The sequence below is a fragment of the Arachis hypogaea genome, chromosome 1 (genome assembly GCF_003086295.3).
Source record: "Arachis hypogaea cultivar Tifrunner chromosome 1, arahy.Tifrunner.gnm2.J5K5, whole genome shotgun sequence".
Lineage (NCBI taxonomy): Eukaryota > Viridiplantae > Streptophyta > Magnoliopsida > Fabales > Fabaceae > Arachis > Arachis hypogaea.
In genome coordinates, this window is record NC_092036.1 from 52,995,899 (window position 1) to 53,014,117 (window position 18,219).

Here is an 18,219-nt window from a genome sequence, read left to right on the forward strand (position 1 = left end):
ATTCAAGGATTGAATGGCTGTGACGCACTTCAAACTCGCGATTGCTAAGCGTGATGATAAACGCAAAAGGATCAATGGATCCTATTCCAACATGATCGAGAACCAACAGCTGATTAGCCGTGCTGTGACAGAGCATCTGGACCATTTTCACTGAGAGGATGGGAAGTAGCCACTGACAATGGTGACATCCTACATACAGCTTGCCATGGATGGAACTTTACAAACAATTGAGTTGAATATTACATTGCAGAAATTCAGAGGATAAAGTATCTCCAAAACTCCAACATATCCTCCATTAATAAAGTAACAATTACTTATTCCAAACACTTTTACTTCTTACAATTAAATCCAAATAATCTTATTGGCATCCTGACTAAGATTAATAAAATAAAGATAGCTTGCTTCAAACCAATAATCTCCGTGGGATCGACCCTTACTCACATAAGGTATTACTTGGACGACCCAGTGCACTTGCTGGTTAGTTGTACGGATTGCAAATTCGTGCACCAGAGGTTCATCTTCCCAAGTCTCATTACCAAATAACTTGGCATTCAGCTTCATGATTGCTCCTAGATACCGAGCAACTTGCTCTTCAAAAATATCTTCATCCTCTTTAGAGGAAGAATACTCATCAGAGCTCATGAATGGGAACAGTAAGTTTAGTGGAATTTCTATGGTCTCTGTATGAGCCTCAGATTCCTTTGGTTCCTCATTAGGTAACTCCTTAACGGACAGTGGACGTCCATTGAGGTCTTCCTCACTGGAAATCACTGCCTCTTCCTCCTCTATAGGTTCGGCCACTTTGGATATATTGATGGCCTTGCATTTTCTCTTTGGATTCTCTTATGTATTGCTTGGGAGAGTACTATGAAAGATTTTAGTAACTCTTTTACTCAGCTGACCCACTTGTGTCTCCAAATTTCTAATGGAGGACCTTGTTTCAGTCGTGAAACTGAGAGTGGTCTTAGATAGATCAGAGACTATGGTTGCTAAGCCAGAGAAGCTCTGCTCAGAATTCTCTATCTGTTGCTGAGAAGATGATGGAAAAGGCTTGCTATTGCCAAACCTATTTCTCCCACCATTATTATTATTGAAGCCTTGTTGAGGCTTCTGTTGATCCTTCCATGAAAAATTTGGATGATTTCTCCATGAAGGATTATAGGTGTTTCCATAGGATTCTCCCATGTAATTCACCTCTTCCATTGTAGTATTCTCAGGGTCGTAAGCTGCTCCTTCAGAGGAGGCTTCTTTAGTATTGCCCGATGTAGCTTGCAATCCAGTCAGATTCTGAGAAATCATATTGACTTGCTGAGTCAATATTTTGTTCTGAGCCAATATGGCATTCAGAGTATAAATCTCAAGAACTCCTTTCTTCCGAGTCATCCCATTATTCACAGAATTTCTTTCAGAAGTGTACATGAACTGGTTATTTGCAACCATCTCAGTGAGTTTCTGGGCTTCTGTAGGGGTTTTCTTCAGATGAAGAGATCCACCAGCAGAGTGGTCCAATGATATTTTGGACAACTCAGACAGACCATCATAGAATATACATAAGATGCTCTATTCTGAAAGCATGTCAGAAAGACACCTTTTGATCAATTGCTTGTATCTTTTCCAAGCTTCATAGAGGGATTCACCTTCCTTCTATCTGAAAGTTTGGACTTCCACTCTAAGCTTGCTCATCTTTTGAGGTGGAAAGAATTTGGCCAAGAAAGTATTGACTAACTTTTCCCAAGAGTTAAGGCTTTTCCTAGGTTGTGAGTCCAACCATATCCTAGCTCTGTCTCTCACAGCAAAGGGGAAAAGTATAAGTCTGTAGACCTCGGGATCAACCCCATTGGTCTTAACAGTGTCACAGATTTGCAAGAATTCAACTAAGAACTGATGAGGATCTTCCAATAGAAGTCCATAAAACTTGCAATTCTGCTGTATTAGAGAAACTAATTAAGGCTAAAGCTCAAAGTTGTTTGTTCCAATTGCAGGAATTGAGATGCTTCTTCCATAGAAGTTGGAAGTTAGTGCAGTAAAGTCACCAAGCATCTTCCTTGCATCTTCACCATTGTTCTCAGGTTCGGCTGCCATGTCTGCCTCTTTTTTAAAATTTGCTGTAAGGTCCTCTTCGGAGTGTTGTACTTTAGCTTCTCTTAGCTTCCTCTTCAGAGTCCTTTCAGGTTCAGTATCAGCTTCAACAAGAATGTTTTTATCCCTGTTTCTGCTCAAATGAAAAAGAAGAGAACAAATAGAGTAGTGGAATCCTCTATGTCACAGTATAGAGATTCCTTTATGTGTTAGAGGAAAAGAAGAATAGAAGAATGAGGTAGAGAGAGAATAAGAAGAATTCGAACACAGAGAGAGGGAGAGGGTTCGAATTATTAGATGAGTAGAAGAGAATTGTTAGTAAATAAATAAAATAAATAGAAAGAGATGAGAAAAATGATTTTAGAATTTTAAGAAGAGGGAAAAGAAAAATATTTTTATTTTTATTTAATTAATTAAGTTAGTTTCGAAAATTTGAAAAAGAAATACAAGAAAATTAAAACCTAAAACAATTAGTTAATTAAAAAGATTTTTGAAAAAGTGGTTATTGATTTTCAAAAATTAGAAGTGAAAAAGTAGTTAGGTGGTTTTGAAAAAGATAAGAAATAGTAAACTTTTTAAAATTAAAACAAACAAGTCAAGTAGTTAGTTGAAAAAGATTTGAAAATAAATTTTGAAAAGATAAGAAGTTAGAAAAAGATTTTGAAATTAAAATTTTTAAAAATATATGATTGAAATTTATTTTGAAAAAGAAATTAAAAATATTTGATTTTTAAAATTAAAGTTGATGACTTGACTAACAAGAAACTAAAAGATATGATTCTAGAATTCAAGGATTGAACCTTTCTTAACAAGAAAGTAACAAACTTGGAATTTTTGAATCAAAACATTAATTGTTAGCAATGATTTTCGAAAATATGAAATAATATTAAGAAAAATTTTTTGAATTATTGTGCATTTTCGAAAACATTAAAAGAAAAATGAAAAAGATTTTGAAAAATTTTAAGAATGAAATTCGAAAATCATAAAAAAATGAAAAGAATTAATTTTGAAAAAGATTTGACAAGATAAAGTTTTTAAATTGAAATTTTGACTTGACTAACGAGAAACAACTAAATTTTTTAAAAAATTTTGACCAAGTCAACTCAAAATTTCGAAAATTATGAGAAGAATAACGAAAAGATATTTTTTTCTTACTTTTGAATTTTTAATGAGAGAGAAAGACAATAAAATGAAACAAAACATAGAAATTTAAGATCAAAACAAATAATGCATGCAAGAACACTTTGAATGTCAAGATGAACACCAAGAACACTTTGAAGATCATGATGAACATCAAGAACATATTTTTGAAAAATTTTAAGAAAAGAAAGACATGCAAAACACCAAACTTAAAAACTTTTGTACTAGGGACACTAACAATTCGAAAATGCACCAGAAAAACAAGAAAAGACACAAAACAAGAAAAATTAAAAATCAAACAATGAAAATCATCAAGAACAACTTGAAGATCAAAGAAGAACACAATGCATGAATTTTGGAAAATCTAAGAAAAATTAAATTAAAAAAAATTGCAGTTGACACCAAACTTAAAATTTGACACAAGACTCAAACAAGAAACACAAATTTTTTTGTTTTTATGATTTTATTAAATTTTTTTGAAATATTTTAAAAAAACATTTTGAAAAGAAAATAAAGGTTGAAACAAGAAAGAAGGTTCTCTAATCTAAGCAACAAGATGAACCGTCAGTTGTCCAAACTCAAACAATCCCCGGCAACGGTGCCAAAAACTTGGTGCACGGAATTGTGATCACACTTTTCACAACTCCGGTACAACTAACCAGCAAGTGCAATGGGTCGTCCAAGTAATAAAACCTTACGCGAGTAAGGGTCGATCCCACGGAGATTGCCAGCTTGAAGCAAGCTATGGTCATCCTGTAAATCTTAGTCATGTGGATTCAATTGGTTATGAGTTTTGATAATTGAAAGATAAATAAAACGTAAATTAAAATAAAGATGCTTATGTAATTCATTGGTGGAAATTTCAGATAGGCGTTTGGAGATGCTTTGTTGCTTCTGAACCTCTGCTTTCCTATTGTCTTTATCCAATTATGCGTGCTCCGTTCCATGGCAAGCTGTATGTTGGTGGATCACCGTTGTCAATGACTACCATTCATCCTCTCAGTGAAAATGGTCCAGGTACAGTTTCTGTACGGCTAATCAACTGTCGGATCTCTCGTCTCAGATGAAAAATACCAGGCATTGCTACCACACGGCTAATCATCTGTCAGTTCTCACTTGTGTCGGAATAGGATCTCTTTATCCTTTTGCACACTGTCACTGCGCCCAACATTCGTGAGTTTAAAGCTCATCACATTCATCCCATCCCAGATCCTACTCGGAATACCACGGACAAGGTTTAGACTTTCCGGATCTCGGGAATGCTGCCAATTGGTTCTAGCCTCTACCACGAAGGTTCTAATCTCACGGATTCGAATGCTCTATTGTCAGGAGAGGCAAGTCAAATCCATGGATCAGAGACCCAAGAGACTATACTCCAGCTGTCGTCTAATGACTACGTTGAACATCATGTAGACTGATTGTGGTTGTCAGGCACGCGGATCTTGGCTAAGCGAGTAACGAAGATAGTGGGTGATTGTCACGGGTCACCCCTTCATTCTGACTTAACTTACGAGAGTATATCTTGGAGAAGAAGTAAGCGTGAATTGAAAGATAAACAATAGTACTTTCATTAATTCATGAAGAACAGCAAAGCTCCGCACCTTAATCTCTGAAGTATAGAAACTCCACCGTTGGAAAATACATAAGAGAAAAAGGTCTAGGCATAGCCGAATTGCCAGCCTCCCAAATGTGAATAATGGCATAAGATCTGAATACAATAGTAAAAAGTGCTATTTATACTAAACTAGTTACTAAGGATTACAGAAAATAAGTAACTAAGTGCAGATAGTGCAGAAATCCACTTTTGGGGCCCACTTGGTATGTGCTTGGGCTGAGCATTGAGCTTTGCACGTGCATAGACCTTTTCTAGAGTTAAACGCCAGCTTGGATGCCAATTTGGGTGTTTAACTCCAGTTCTGGTGCCAGTTCCGGCGTTTTACGCCAGAAAAGGGTCTCTGGCTGGCGTTAAATGCCAGTTTGCACCATCAAATCTCGGGCAAAGTATGAACTATTATACATTGCTGGAAAGCCCAAAATGTTAGCTTTCTAGCCCAATTAAGAACGTGCCAATTGGATTTCTGTAGCTCCAAAAAAACGCGTTTGAGTGCAGGGAGGTCATAATCCAACAGCATCTGCAGTCCTTTCTCCGCCTCTAAATCAGATTTTTGCTCAAGTCCCTCAACTTCAGCCACAAAATACCTGAATTACAGAAAAATACACAAACTCATAGTAAAGTCCAGAAATGTGATTTTTGAATAAAAACTAATAAAAATATAATAAAAGGTAACTAAAATTTACTAAAAACCCTAAAACCAATGCCAAAAAGCGTATAAATTATCCACTCATCAAGCATCAAGACACCCCAGAGGAATGCATGATCATTGACGTCATTGATTCCCTAGTGGAAGAAGTAAACATGGATGAGAGTCCCAAGAAAGGGCTGAATGACATCCTTACTGATGAACAGCCTGACTTGGAGGATCCTTTGGAAATTTCTAAGGAAAAGGAGATGCCTCCAAAGCTTGAGTGCAAGCCATTACTGATGAGCGGATAATTTATACGCTTTTTGGCATTGTTTTTAGGTAGTTTTTAGTAGAATCTAGCTACTTTTAGGGATATTTTTATTAGTTTTTATGCAAAATTTACATTTCTAGACTTTACTATGAGTTTGTGTATTTTTCTGTGATTTCAAGTATTTTCTGGCTGAAATTGAGGGACCTGAGCAAAAATCTGATAGGAGGCTGACAAAGGACTGCTGATGCTGTTGGATTCTGACCTCTCTGCACTCGAAATAGATTTGCTGGAGCTACAAAACTCCAAATGGCGCACTCTCAACTGCGTTAGAAAGTAGACATCCAGGGCTTTCCAGCAATATATAATAATTTATACTTCATTCGAGTTTAGACGATGAAAACTTGCGTTCAATGCCAGTTCCATGCTGCATTCTGGAGTAAAACGCCAGAAACACGTCACAAACCAGAGTTAAACGCCAAAAACATGTTACAACTTGACGTTTAACCCCAAGAAAAGCCTCTGCGCGTGTAAAGCTCAAAGCTTAGCCAAAGCACACACCAAAGTGAGCTCCGGAAGTGGATTTCTGCACTTAGACTTATTTCTGTAAACCCTAGTAGCTAGTCTAGTATAAATAGGACTTTTTACTATTGTATTTTCATCTTGGTATCTATCTTTGGACGTTTAGTTCTTAGACTTTGGGGGCTGGCCATTCGACCATGCCTGGACCATCACTTATGTATTTTCAACGATGGAATTTCTACACACCATAGATTAAGGTGTGGAGCTCTGTTGTACCTCAAGAATTAATGCAATTACTATTGTTCTTTTATTCAATTCAAGCTTATTCTTATTCTAAGATATCACTCGTACCTCAACCTGATGGATGTGATGATCCATGACACTCATCATCATCCGTCCTTATGAACGCGTGCCTGACAACCACCTAGGTTCTACCTGTGAAAGCGAGAGTGAATATCTCTTTGATTCCTTAATCAGAATCTTCGTGGTATAAGCTTGAATCCATTGGCAGCATTCTTCAGAATTCGGAAAGTCTAAACATTGTCTGTGGTATTCCGAGTAGGATTCAGGGATTGAATGACTGTGACGAGCTTCAAACTCGCGAGTGTTAGGCGTAGTGACAGATGCAAAAGAATCATTGGATTCTATTCTGACATGATCAAGAACCGACAGATGATTAGTCGTGCTGTGACAGAGCATTTGGACCATTTTCACTGAGAGGACCTGAGGTAGCCATTGACAACGGTGAAACCCAACATACAGCTTTCCATAGAAAGGAGTAAGAATGATTAGATGAAAGCAGTAGGAAAGCAGAGATTCAAAAGGGATAAAGAATCTCCATACACTTATCTGAAATTCCCACCAATGATTTACATAAGTATCTCTACCTTTACTTTATGCTTTATTTATCTTTATATTTGAAAACCATTATAACCATTATTATCCGCCTAATTGAGATTTACAAGATGACCATAGCTTGCTTAATACCAACAATCTCCGTGGGATCGACCCTTACTCACGTAAGGTATTACTTGGATGACCCAGTACACTTGCTGGTTAGTTGTGCGAAGTTGTGACAAAGTGTGATTCATGTTTGATAGCACCAAGTCTTTGGCGCCATTATTGATGATCACAATTTCATGCACCAATTACCATCTTATGCTAAATTCATGAAGGACATTTTGAGTCATAAGAATGATTGGAGAGAGACAGAAACAGTTTTCCTCACTAAAGAGTGCAGTGCAATAATTCAAAATAGCTTACCAGAGAAGGTTAAGGACCTTGGAAGCTTTATGATACTATGCACTCTATGTAATGCTTGTACAAGGACAACTCTATGTGACCTTGGAGCAAGCATCAAACTAATACCTGCTTCATTAATAAAGAAGCTTTGCTTGATTGAGAAAGTCAAACCAACCTGCATATGCCTTCAACTTGCTGATGGTTCTATTAAGATACCATCAGAAGTAATCGAAGACATGATTGTCAGGGTTGGACCCTTTGCTTTTCCCACTGACTTTGTGGTGTTGGACATGGAAGGGCACAAGAGTGCATCCCTGATTCTAGGGAGACTCTTCCTAGTTACAGGACGAACCTTCATTGATGTTGAAAAAGGGGAAGTAACCCTTAGAGTTAATGAGAAAAAGTTCATATTGAATGTTGTAAAAGCCATGCAGCATCAAGACACCCTAAAGGAATGCATGAGCATTGACGTTGTTGATTCCCTAGTGAAAGAAGTAAACATGGCTGAGAGTCTCAAGGAAGGGCTGAATGACATCCTTACTGATGAACAGCCTGACTTAGAGGATCCTTTGGAAATTCCTAAGGAAAAGGAGAAGTCTCCAAAGCTTGAGCTCAAGCCATTACCATCTTTCCTGAAATATGCATTTCTGGGAGATGGAGATACTTATCCTGTGATCATAAGCTCTGCCTTAGAGCCACAAGAAGAAGAAGCACTAATTCAAGTGCTTAAGACATATAGGACTGCCCTTGGGTGGACTATGAGTGACCTTAAGGGCATTAGCCCAGCCCGATGCATGCATAAAATCCTGCTAGAGGATGACGCCAAACCAGTGGTGCAACCACAAAGGCGATTAAATCCAGCTATGAAGTGGGAGAATAGCAAGTGGCAAAAAATTAAAATGCAAGAAAGCAAATAAGCATGCGAGGAAATTAAAACTCAAATCAAGTAAAGCAAAAAGGGAAATCAAGTGGGAAAAAGGACCCTTGGCAAGGATTGGGGAATTGAGAATTTCTATCCTAGTCATAGACCACAAACATGGTAATTGCATAGAATTAATCCTAATTAATCTATCCTAACATTGAGGATAATTCAAAAGGGCATAATTGATCTCAATCCATAAGTCCTAGTCAACTCACTAATTAACTTAGTGAAAGACTAGCGTCAATGGAAATCAAACCAATTAACAATCCTAACACAATATGGAATGGACATCCATAACTCAAGTTCACCTAATTACCTGATTCCAAGTCAAGAGTGTGAAAAACTATACAAAAGCTAAAAGAGATATTTTATCAAACACCTAGCATGCATGAAAGGAAAAATATCATAAATTACAATAAAAATAAATTCTATAACTATCAATTACAATAAAATGATAATAACAACTCAAATAAGCATTAAAGAAACATAAAACATCAAAATTTCATTAAATGAAATTAAAAGTAACAAGAGTGTTTATAAATATAAAAGTGGCAAAATTGAGAAATTAACAAAAGAAATGAAGATGATCAGGACAAGAGAGCAAGAAACATAAATGAAACTACATTAAAACAAGAATTAAATGCTGAAATCAAAGAGAAAGTAAACTAAAAACCCTAAATCTAGAGAGAATGGGGAGCTTCTCTCTCTAGAAAAACTAAACAAAAACATGTAAAAACATAAACCTAAGTACTCCCGCCTTCATCCTTCTTCACTTTGGCTTGAAATAGCTTCAGAAATGATTTGGACTGGGTTTTAGAGGCCCAGAATTCGCTCCCAGTAATTTGCAATTAATGAGCTCACGTGCCAGAATTTGTGCGTACACACACTTGCTAAATCCCGACTTGTGCATATGCACATATTGTATGCGTACGTACACTTAAACTTATGTCCACTATGACAAATTGTATATCGTTTTGAAGCTCCGAACATTAGCTTTTCAATGCCGCTGAAACCGTTTCATTTGGACCTGTGTAGCCCAAGTTATGATCAATTAAGTACATAGAAGTCATGATTGGTAGCTTTCCAAATCCTTCATTTCTTGAATTCTTCCACTTTGTATGCCTTCCTTCCTCACTTCTTCACTCCATACTTGCCTTATAAACTTAAAATTACTCAAAAAATACATCAAGGCATCAAATGGGATTAAAGTGAATAAAATTTAGCAATTAAAAGGCCTAAAAACCATGTTTTTACTTTCAAGCATAATTTATGAAGAATTAATGAAACTATGCTATTTCAATAGATAAATGCAAGAAAAGTTTACAAAATTCACCTAAATAAAGCAAATATATATCATGAAATGTGGATTCATCAAGTTTCTTGAAGTGTTCATGGATGACTTCTCTGTCTTTGGAGACTTATTTGACTCTTGCCTTGATCATTTGGCCCTAGTTCTGAAAAGATGTCAAAAAACAAACCTAGTTTTAAACTGAAAAAATGCCACTTTATGGTGACTGAAGGCATTGTTCTTGGGCATCGGATTTCAAACAAGGGAATAGAAGTAGATCAAGCTAAGGTGGAAGTCATTGAACAATTACCACCACCAACTAATGTCAAGGCAATCGGAAGTTTCTTAGGATATGCAAGATTTTACAGGAGGTTCATAAAAGATTATTCTAAAATTGCAAAACCCCTGTCTAATATTTTGGCAATTGATGTTCCATTTGTCTTTGACCAAGAATGCATGCATGCCTTTGAAACCCTGAAAGCCAAGCTTGTCACTGCTCCTATCATCTCTGCACCCAACTGGGACTTGCCATTTGAACTGATGTGTGATGCCAGTGATCATGCCATTGGCGCAGTTCTGGGGTAGAGATATGACAAAATCTGTATGTCATTTATTATGCTAGTCATGTACTAAATGATGCGTAGAAGAATTACACTACTATAGAAAAGGAATTACTTGCAGTGGTTTATACCATTGACAAGTTCAGGTCCTACTTAGTAGGATCTAAGGTAGCGTTTGGTAGAGAGACAGAGACGAAAAGACTGAGACTGAGAGACAGAGACTAAGAGACAGGGATTGAAATAAATTTCAGTATTCTGTTTGGTGCAAAATGGGAGACAAAAATTGAAACAAGAATGAAACTCTAATTTAATTTGAACAAAGGGTAAAATTGGAATTAATTAATTGAAATGAAAGTATTTTAGGTATAAAATGTTATTAAAGTTTCAGTCTCCATCTCTAAAAATTTTAATCCCCTGTGTCCCTACTTTTGGAGGTACTGAAATACTGAAATTTTAGAGACAGAGACAGAAATTTTAATACCAGTCTCTGAACTAAGAAACACGATATTAAGTCTCAATCTCTCAGTCTTTGTCTCAGTACCTCAAAACAAACGCTACCTAAGGTCATTATCTATACTGACCATGCTGCTCTAAAGTATCCACTCACTAAGTAGGACTCTAAGCCCAAACTCATAAGATGGGTATTACTCCTGCAAGAGTTTGATATAAAAATTAGAGACAGAAAAGGTACAGAAAATCAAGTGGCTGACCACTTGTCTCGGATTGAACCAGTGGCAAGGACTTCTCCTCCATCCACTAACATATCTGAAACATTTCTAGATGAGCAACTTTATGCCATCCAGACAGCATCGTGGTTTGCAAACATTGTAAATTACAAGGCTATAAGGTTCATTCCCAAGGAGTTTAACAGGAAGCAAGCCCTGAAACTCATGCATGATGCAAAGTATTAGCTGCATGTCTGAAGAAGAGGCACAGAGAATCCTATGGCATTGCCATGGCTCAGACTATGGAGGACACTTTGGAGGTGAGCAGACAGCCACCAAGGTTCTCTAAAATGGCTTCTATTGGCCCACTCTCTTTAAGGACTCTAGAGAATTTGTCCATAACTGTGATAGTTGCCAACCGGCTGGCAACCTCCTTCATGGTCATGACATGCCTTAGCAAGGAATCCTAGAGATTAAGTTGTTTGACGTATAGGGTATAGATTTCATGGGACCCTTCGCACCTTCATACACAAACACCTACATCCTTGTGGTAGTAGACTATGTGTCTAAGTGGGTTGAAGTAATAACATCACCCACTAATGACGCCAAAGTAGTAATGAAATTCCTCCAAAAGAACATCTTCAGCAGATTTGGTGTCCCTAGGACACTAATCAGTGATGGAAGTACTCATTTCTGTAATAGACGGCTGGATTCTGTCTTAAGCCGTTACAGAGTTCGCCATAAAGTAGCAACACCGTATCATCCCCAAACAAATGGGCAAGTTGAAGTCTCAAATAGAGACTAAAGTGAATCCTAGAGAGGACAGTAAGTGCCTCTAGAAAGAATTGGGCAAGAAAGCTTGATGATGCTCTATAGGCATATAGAACAGCTTTCAAAACCCCAGTGGAACCTCACCATATCAATTGGTATATGGAAAATTCTGTCATTTTCCAGTGGAACTAGAACATAAGGCCTATTGGGCCACTAGATTCCTTAACCTTGATGATAAAGCAGCAGGAGAAAAATGGCTACTCCAACTAAATGAGTTGGACAAATTCCACTTAGATGCATTTGAAAATGCAAAGATCTATAAAGAAAAAGCAAAAAGCTGGCATGACAGGAAGATATCTAATAGAGTCTTTGAGCCACGATAAAAGGTCATGCTCTTCAACTCAAGACTCAAATTATTCCCTGGGAAACTCAAATCCCACTGGAAGGGACCGTATGTGATTGCTAGTATATCACCTTACGGGCACATAGAACTTCAAGGTAAAGATCCTAAAAACAGGTTCACTATCAATGGACAGAGAGCTAAGCATTACCTTGAAGGAGATATCGAGGCAGGAGGTTCAACATTGATACTAAGTTAAAGTACAGTGAAGTCCAGCTAAAGACATTAAAGAAGCGCTTGTTGGGAGGCAACCCAACCTTAATTAATTATTTCTATTAATTCCTTAGTTTTATTTTTCTTTAAAGTTTTTTTTAAAGGTTCATGATCATGTGCAGCAGTCAGAACAGAGATAGAAATGTTCAGCAGTGAAAACAGAACACTCTAGATGGAGTGTTTTTAAAGTTGATCGCCAGCCATGGAGCAGACCTTGGGCATTCAACGCCAGTGCAGAGGGCAGAAAATTTGAATTTCCTAGCCTCTCAAGACCAGTGGATCCCACATACTCTCCACCTACCCCCACATATCGTATTTGATCGAGGACGAGCAAAACCCTTAAGTTTGGTGTTGCAAAAGCTTTGCTTTTTGACTTCTACCACTCCTGTAAAGGGCTATGAGGGAAGAACAATAGAGACAAGGGAGTGACATTGAAGAGATCAAGCACTACACTGGATCCTCAAGGAGGAGAACTAGCCGCCACCATTAAAGGTGGATTCGTTCTCTTAATCCCCTCTCCTTATTTCATTTTTTTTCTATTTTTTGTTATGTTTTATTATCTGTTCTCTTGTTCTTATTGCATGATCATTTCTATCTATGTCTTAAAGTTATAAAATATTCCATATGTCTCTCACCTTGCTTAAAAGAAAATGTTATTTGAAAATAATTGAGATATACATAAATTTCAAGTTATATAATAAGAATAGTTCAATTATCATGATGTGATGGCATTGCTTTTGTTTTCTGCATGTATGAATAAACAATGCATATTTGAAGTTGGAATTTTAGAATGTTGGCTCTTGAAAGAATGATGAAAAAGGAAAAGTACTATTGGTAATCTGAAAAATCCTAAAAAAATGATTCTTGAAGCAAGAAAAAGCAGCAAAAAGAAAAAGAAAAAGCATGTTGCAAAAGAAAAAAAATTATATATATATATATATGCATGCAAAAAAATTGGTGGAAAAAAAAGTAGAAAAAGCCAATAGCTCTTTAAACCAAAAGGCAAGAGCAAAAAGCCAACAATCCTTTAAACCAAAAAGCAAGGGTAAAATGGATCCAAGGCTTTGAGCATCAATGGTTAGGAGGGCCTACAAGGAATAAAATCTTGGCCTAAGCAGCTCAACCAAGCTGTCCCTAACCATATGCTTTTGGTGTAAAGGTGTCAAGTGAAGAAGCTTGAGAATGAGCGGTTAAAGTCGTAATCTAAAGTAAAAAGAGTGTGATTAAGAACTCTGGACACTTCTATATGGGGATTCTAGCAAAGCTGAATCACAATCTGAAAGGTTTCACCCAGTTAAAGTTTTTGTGGCATTATGTATCTGGTGGTAATACTGGAAAACAAAGTGCTTAGGGTCACGACCAAGACTCTGAAAGCTGTGTTCAAGAATAAAAAAGAACTGAACTAGGAGAGTTAATAATATTATCTGGATTCTAAGATCCTAAAGATGCCAACCATTTTGAGTTTCAATGGATAGTTAGATGCCAAAACTATTCAGAAGCAAAAAGCTACTAAGTCCCGCTCATCTAATTGAAATTGAGCTTCATTGGAAACTCTGAGATTTATTGTATCTTACTCTTCTTTTTATCCTACTGTGTTTTTAGTTGTCTGGGGACAAGCAACAGTTTAAGTTTGGTATTGTGATGAGCGGATATTTTATACACCTTTTAGCATTGTTTTCAAATAGTTTTTAGTATGTTTTGTTTAAGTTTTATGAAGATTTCATAGGTTTTAGTGTTAAATTCACATTTTTAGATTCTACTTTGAGTTTGTGTGTTTTTATGCAATTTCAGGTAATTTCTGGCTGAAATTGAGGAGCTGGAACAAAAGTCTGATTCAGAGACAGAGAAAGCACTGCAGATGCTGTCCAGATCTGACCTCCTTGCACTCGAAAGATCTTCTCTGGAGCTGCAGAAGTCCAAATGGAGCATTCTTAATGGCTATGAAAAGCTGACTTTTAGAGCTTTCCAGCAATGTATAATAGTTTATACTTTGCTTCAGAATAGAAGTCCCAAAACTAGCGTCCAATGTCAGCCTCCTGCCCTATTCTAGGCGTTTAGCGCCCAAAGGAGGAGACCAGTCTCTAAACGCCCAAAGAGGATCCCCTAGCCAGCGTTCAACGCCCTATAGGCCTCCTAGTACGTGGATCTCATCAAAGCTCATCCCAAACACTCACCAAGTGGGCCCTAGAAGTGGATTTTAACACTAAAAAGACGTTTTACCCTTACTAGTCATTAGTTTAGCATTTAAAGTAGAATATCACTCTTTGTTAAGGATCTTCGTCCATCCTTTACCATATTTTCGAATTCCATGCTTGTATTTTCTATCAGTATGAGTTTCTAAGCCTCTTCGGTTGAGGGGAGGAGCCCTGCTGAGTTCTATGGATTAATAAAAGTATTACTGTTTCTCTTCAATCTGTGTTTGATCCAATTCTAAGATGTATCTTCGTTCTTCATCAATATGAATGGGTTGAAGTGGCATAAGGTTATCACATTCTACTCGGGTTTAGAGTGAGTCTTTCATTGGACAATGATAAACCACCAGCTTGATTATACATCTCTTAGACGGCTAATCCACGACTTTGTTGGGGACTTCTCGAGACACCAGTTCAGCCAAGGTATGGGGAGATTAGGGTCTTTGTGGTAGAGGCTAGAACCAAAGGTGCAAAATCCTCTGATTCGGAAGATTTGACCTTGTCTGTGGCATTTTGAGTAGAATCACTAAGGAGAATGAACTGCAGGAGCTTCATCCTCAATCAGAATGGATTCGCACTAACTCTGGGGTTCAAATGTGGAGGAATATTGGTGGCTGCTCAAACTAGCGTCAATCACATACAGCTTGTCATAGAAGAAATCATTCACAATTGAAGAAGACAGTAATACCAGAATTAATCCAGAAGGACAAAGCATCTCCAATCCTTAGCCACCTTCTTATCATAGTTTACACTATTTCTGAGTTCTGATTACCCTTTTTCTTTATTTACTTTTAAACAGTCAAACTGCATTTAAACAAATCCAATAATTCTTCTATCCGCCTGACTAAGACCTGCAAGATAACCATAACTTGCTTCAAACCACAATCCTCGTAGAATCGATCATGACTCACTTAGATATTACTTAAATGACCCAATATACTTGCTGATTCAGTTATATAAAGCGTGGAGATTCGTGCACCAGAGAGTTACAGTTACTCCATTTATTTCAGCAAGAATAACAAAGTTCCATTTTAGAGATAGTCAAGAAGCAACTGATTAAATTTTTCTTATTAACAAGTGCCTGAATGATACGCAGATTTTTCTTCCTCATATTTGTTCCATCAATGTATTCACGTTCGTTACACTCAGACTTAGCTTGTGCAGAAAATAATGTTTAGTAAACCAAGATTGCAGAATGAATATTCATTCGGCTACGTTAGCACTATTTACATATTTATTTATTTTTAAATTACCTATATATTTGATTCTTAGTATAAAAAACTTTAATTATAATAAAATGTAATGAAATCTCATGAAAAAAAAGAAAAAGAATTCTTTTAACATTTTTGTTTTATATTCCAGACAACAGTTTTCATTAAAAAAATGAACATTAGAGGTTTTTTCTTTTCTTAATTTAATTACTTCTACATACATAATTATAATTGGTGTAGGTAATTAAACTATGAAAATAAAGAAAGATAAGATGAAAATTTTTTATTGTATGTTGTTGTTGTTTTATGGAAGAACAATGCTATTTATTTATACTAATTACTGAATTAATTTTGAATTTTAAAATAAGCTAAAACAACCAGAATCTCTAGATGATTCTATTAGAGAAAGATAAGTATAAGAATAAATGACCATTTGTACTCATGAGAGATGAAAACGCTGACATTTGTACCCGTGAAAGCTCGAAACTAATCTTGTACCCATGATAGATGCTGTCCATCTGACAAAAGTGCCCTGCCTTGGATCTGAGCTTGGTTCGTGGATTTCCGAACCTACATGGCACTCCCACCCCCTCCCAAAGCCATATCTGAGCCAACCATTCACCATCATCATCTTTATCTTCTTCACCATTATCCCCATCCATCACTGTCTCTTTCCAGCCACCATAACCTCCATCACCATCACCTCAGCACTGCCACAACCACCTCACTTCACCACAACCTCCGGTGACAACCCACACCGCCGCTCCCCTTTCTCTTCTTCTTCTCCTCTTCTCACCTCTGCTGAGCCCAGAAACCACAGTGCCAGCTCCTCCTCTCCACCAAAGCCCAGAGCGGCAGCGGCCACCTTCTCCATTCCTGGATCTCCTCTCGTCTGCCACCAAACAGCCGCGACACCCAACCTTCTCCACAGTGTCCTTACGGCGTTCCAACCCGTCACCACTCCCCTGTCCGAACCCTAGCTTCGCCAGCCATCACCATCGGCCTCTACGAGCCACTGCAACCCTCTTCCCTTTTCTCCCCTTTGCATGTTCTCTGTCTTCCTCAGCCACACCAACGAACCGGCCACCTTCTCCTCCCTTTCTCTCACTGGCCGAACCGCCGCGCCGTCAATGAGCCACAGCGACACCAACGATGAGCCCCTTTCCCCATTTCTTCTTCCTTCTCTGTCATCCCATCTTCCCATCGCGAACCAGCCTAGCGCCGTCGCGATTCCAGCCCTGTTTCCCATTCTCCCATGGAACGACCAGAATAGGGTGCAGCATGTGTCTTCTATCCCCTTCCGTTTTCTCCTGTTTCATGGCTGTGTTCACTCTCTGCTGCTGCAATTGAAGCAGTGCCACTACCAGGCCGCCGCTTCTGTTTGTTTTTATTTAGGTTTGTTTTTATTCATGTTGCTGTTTGAAAATTTTGTTGTTTTGATTCATGCTGCTGTTTGAAAATTTTGGCTTGTCTGATGCTGTTGGGAGCTTTGGGGGTGGGAGTGCCACGTAGGTTCGGAAACCCACGAACCAAGCTCAGATCCAAGTCAGGGTACTTTTGTCAGACAGACAGCATCTATCATGGGTACAAGATTAGTTTCGAGCTTTCATGGGTACAAATGTCAGCGTTTTCATCTCTCATGGGTACAAATGGTCATTTATTCATAAGTATAACTATCTTAAAAAAAGATAAGCATAATAAATTTTGTTTCTAAAAAAAATAAGATAACAAAATAAAAATAAAATAAGAATTTAATATGTCCCCGCAAGCTGGTGGATGGAAGATGTCAATAATCCATAACTTGGATAAGTTCTGATGAAATCGTTGAGAAAGACGCGTGCAGCACAGTGATGCAGAAACATAGAGGGAGATGTTGTGCTTGAGGAAGAAAGAGTAAGCCGCGATCTTCAGAAGGCGAGAACGCGTAAAGCACGATAATTTTGGGTCTATTAGACTCGAAAGGATAAGAAAAGAAAAGATGAAGGTAATGCAGAAACATAGATGGAGATCCTGTGCTTGAGATAGAAAGAGCAAGCCGCAATCTTCAGAAGGCGCGTAGATCGAGCACGGTAAGAGTGCAGGTAAAACTATCGGAAAAGAGAAGCCATAAAAGAAAAATCTTCAGAGGGCCTAATAAGAGTAATCTTCAGAGAGCGCAGTAAGAGTGATTTTCAGAGGGAGCGTAGAGCATAATAAGAGGGTAGACAGAACTGCGGAAAAGAAGCGCAGACGAAACTGGGGAAGGAGGCACAGACGCAACTGCTGGAAGGAACTATGCCATAGTGAATGAACTATGCCATGAATGATAGTTGTTTCTTATTAGAACATGGGTAACCAAGACTGAGGTAAGATTTTCACTTGAATGGATGTAATAGAGATTGGTTGGATTCTAAATTAAATTGAAAGATTGATTATTCATTGTGAGAGGAGGTTAAAAAAGAAACTTAATTGGTGATTTCTCACCGTAAAGATGATAGCTTATATATCCTCCTCAAAGAATATA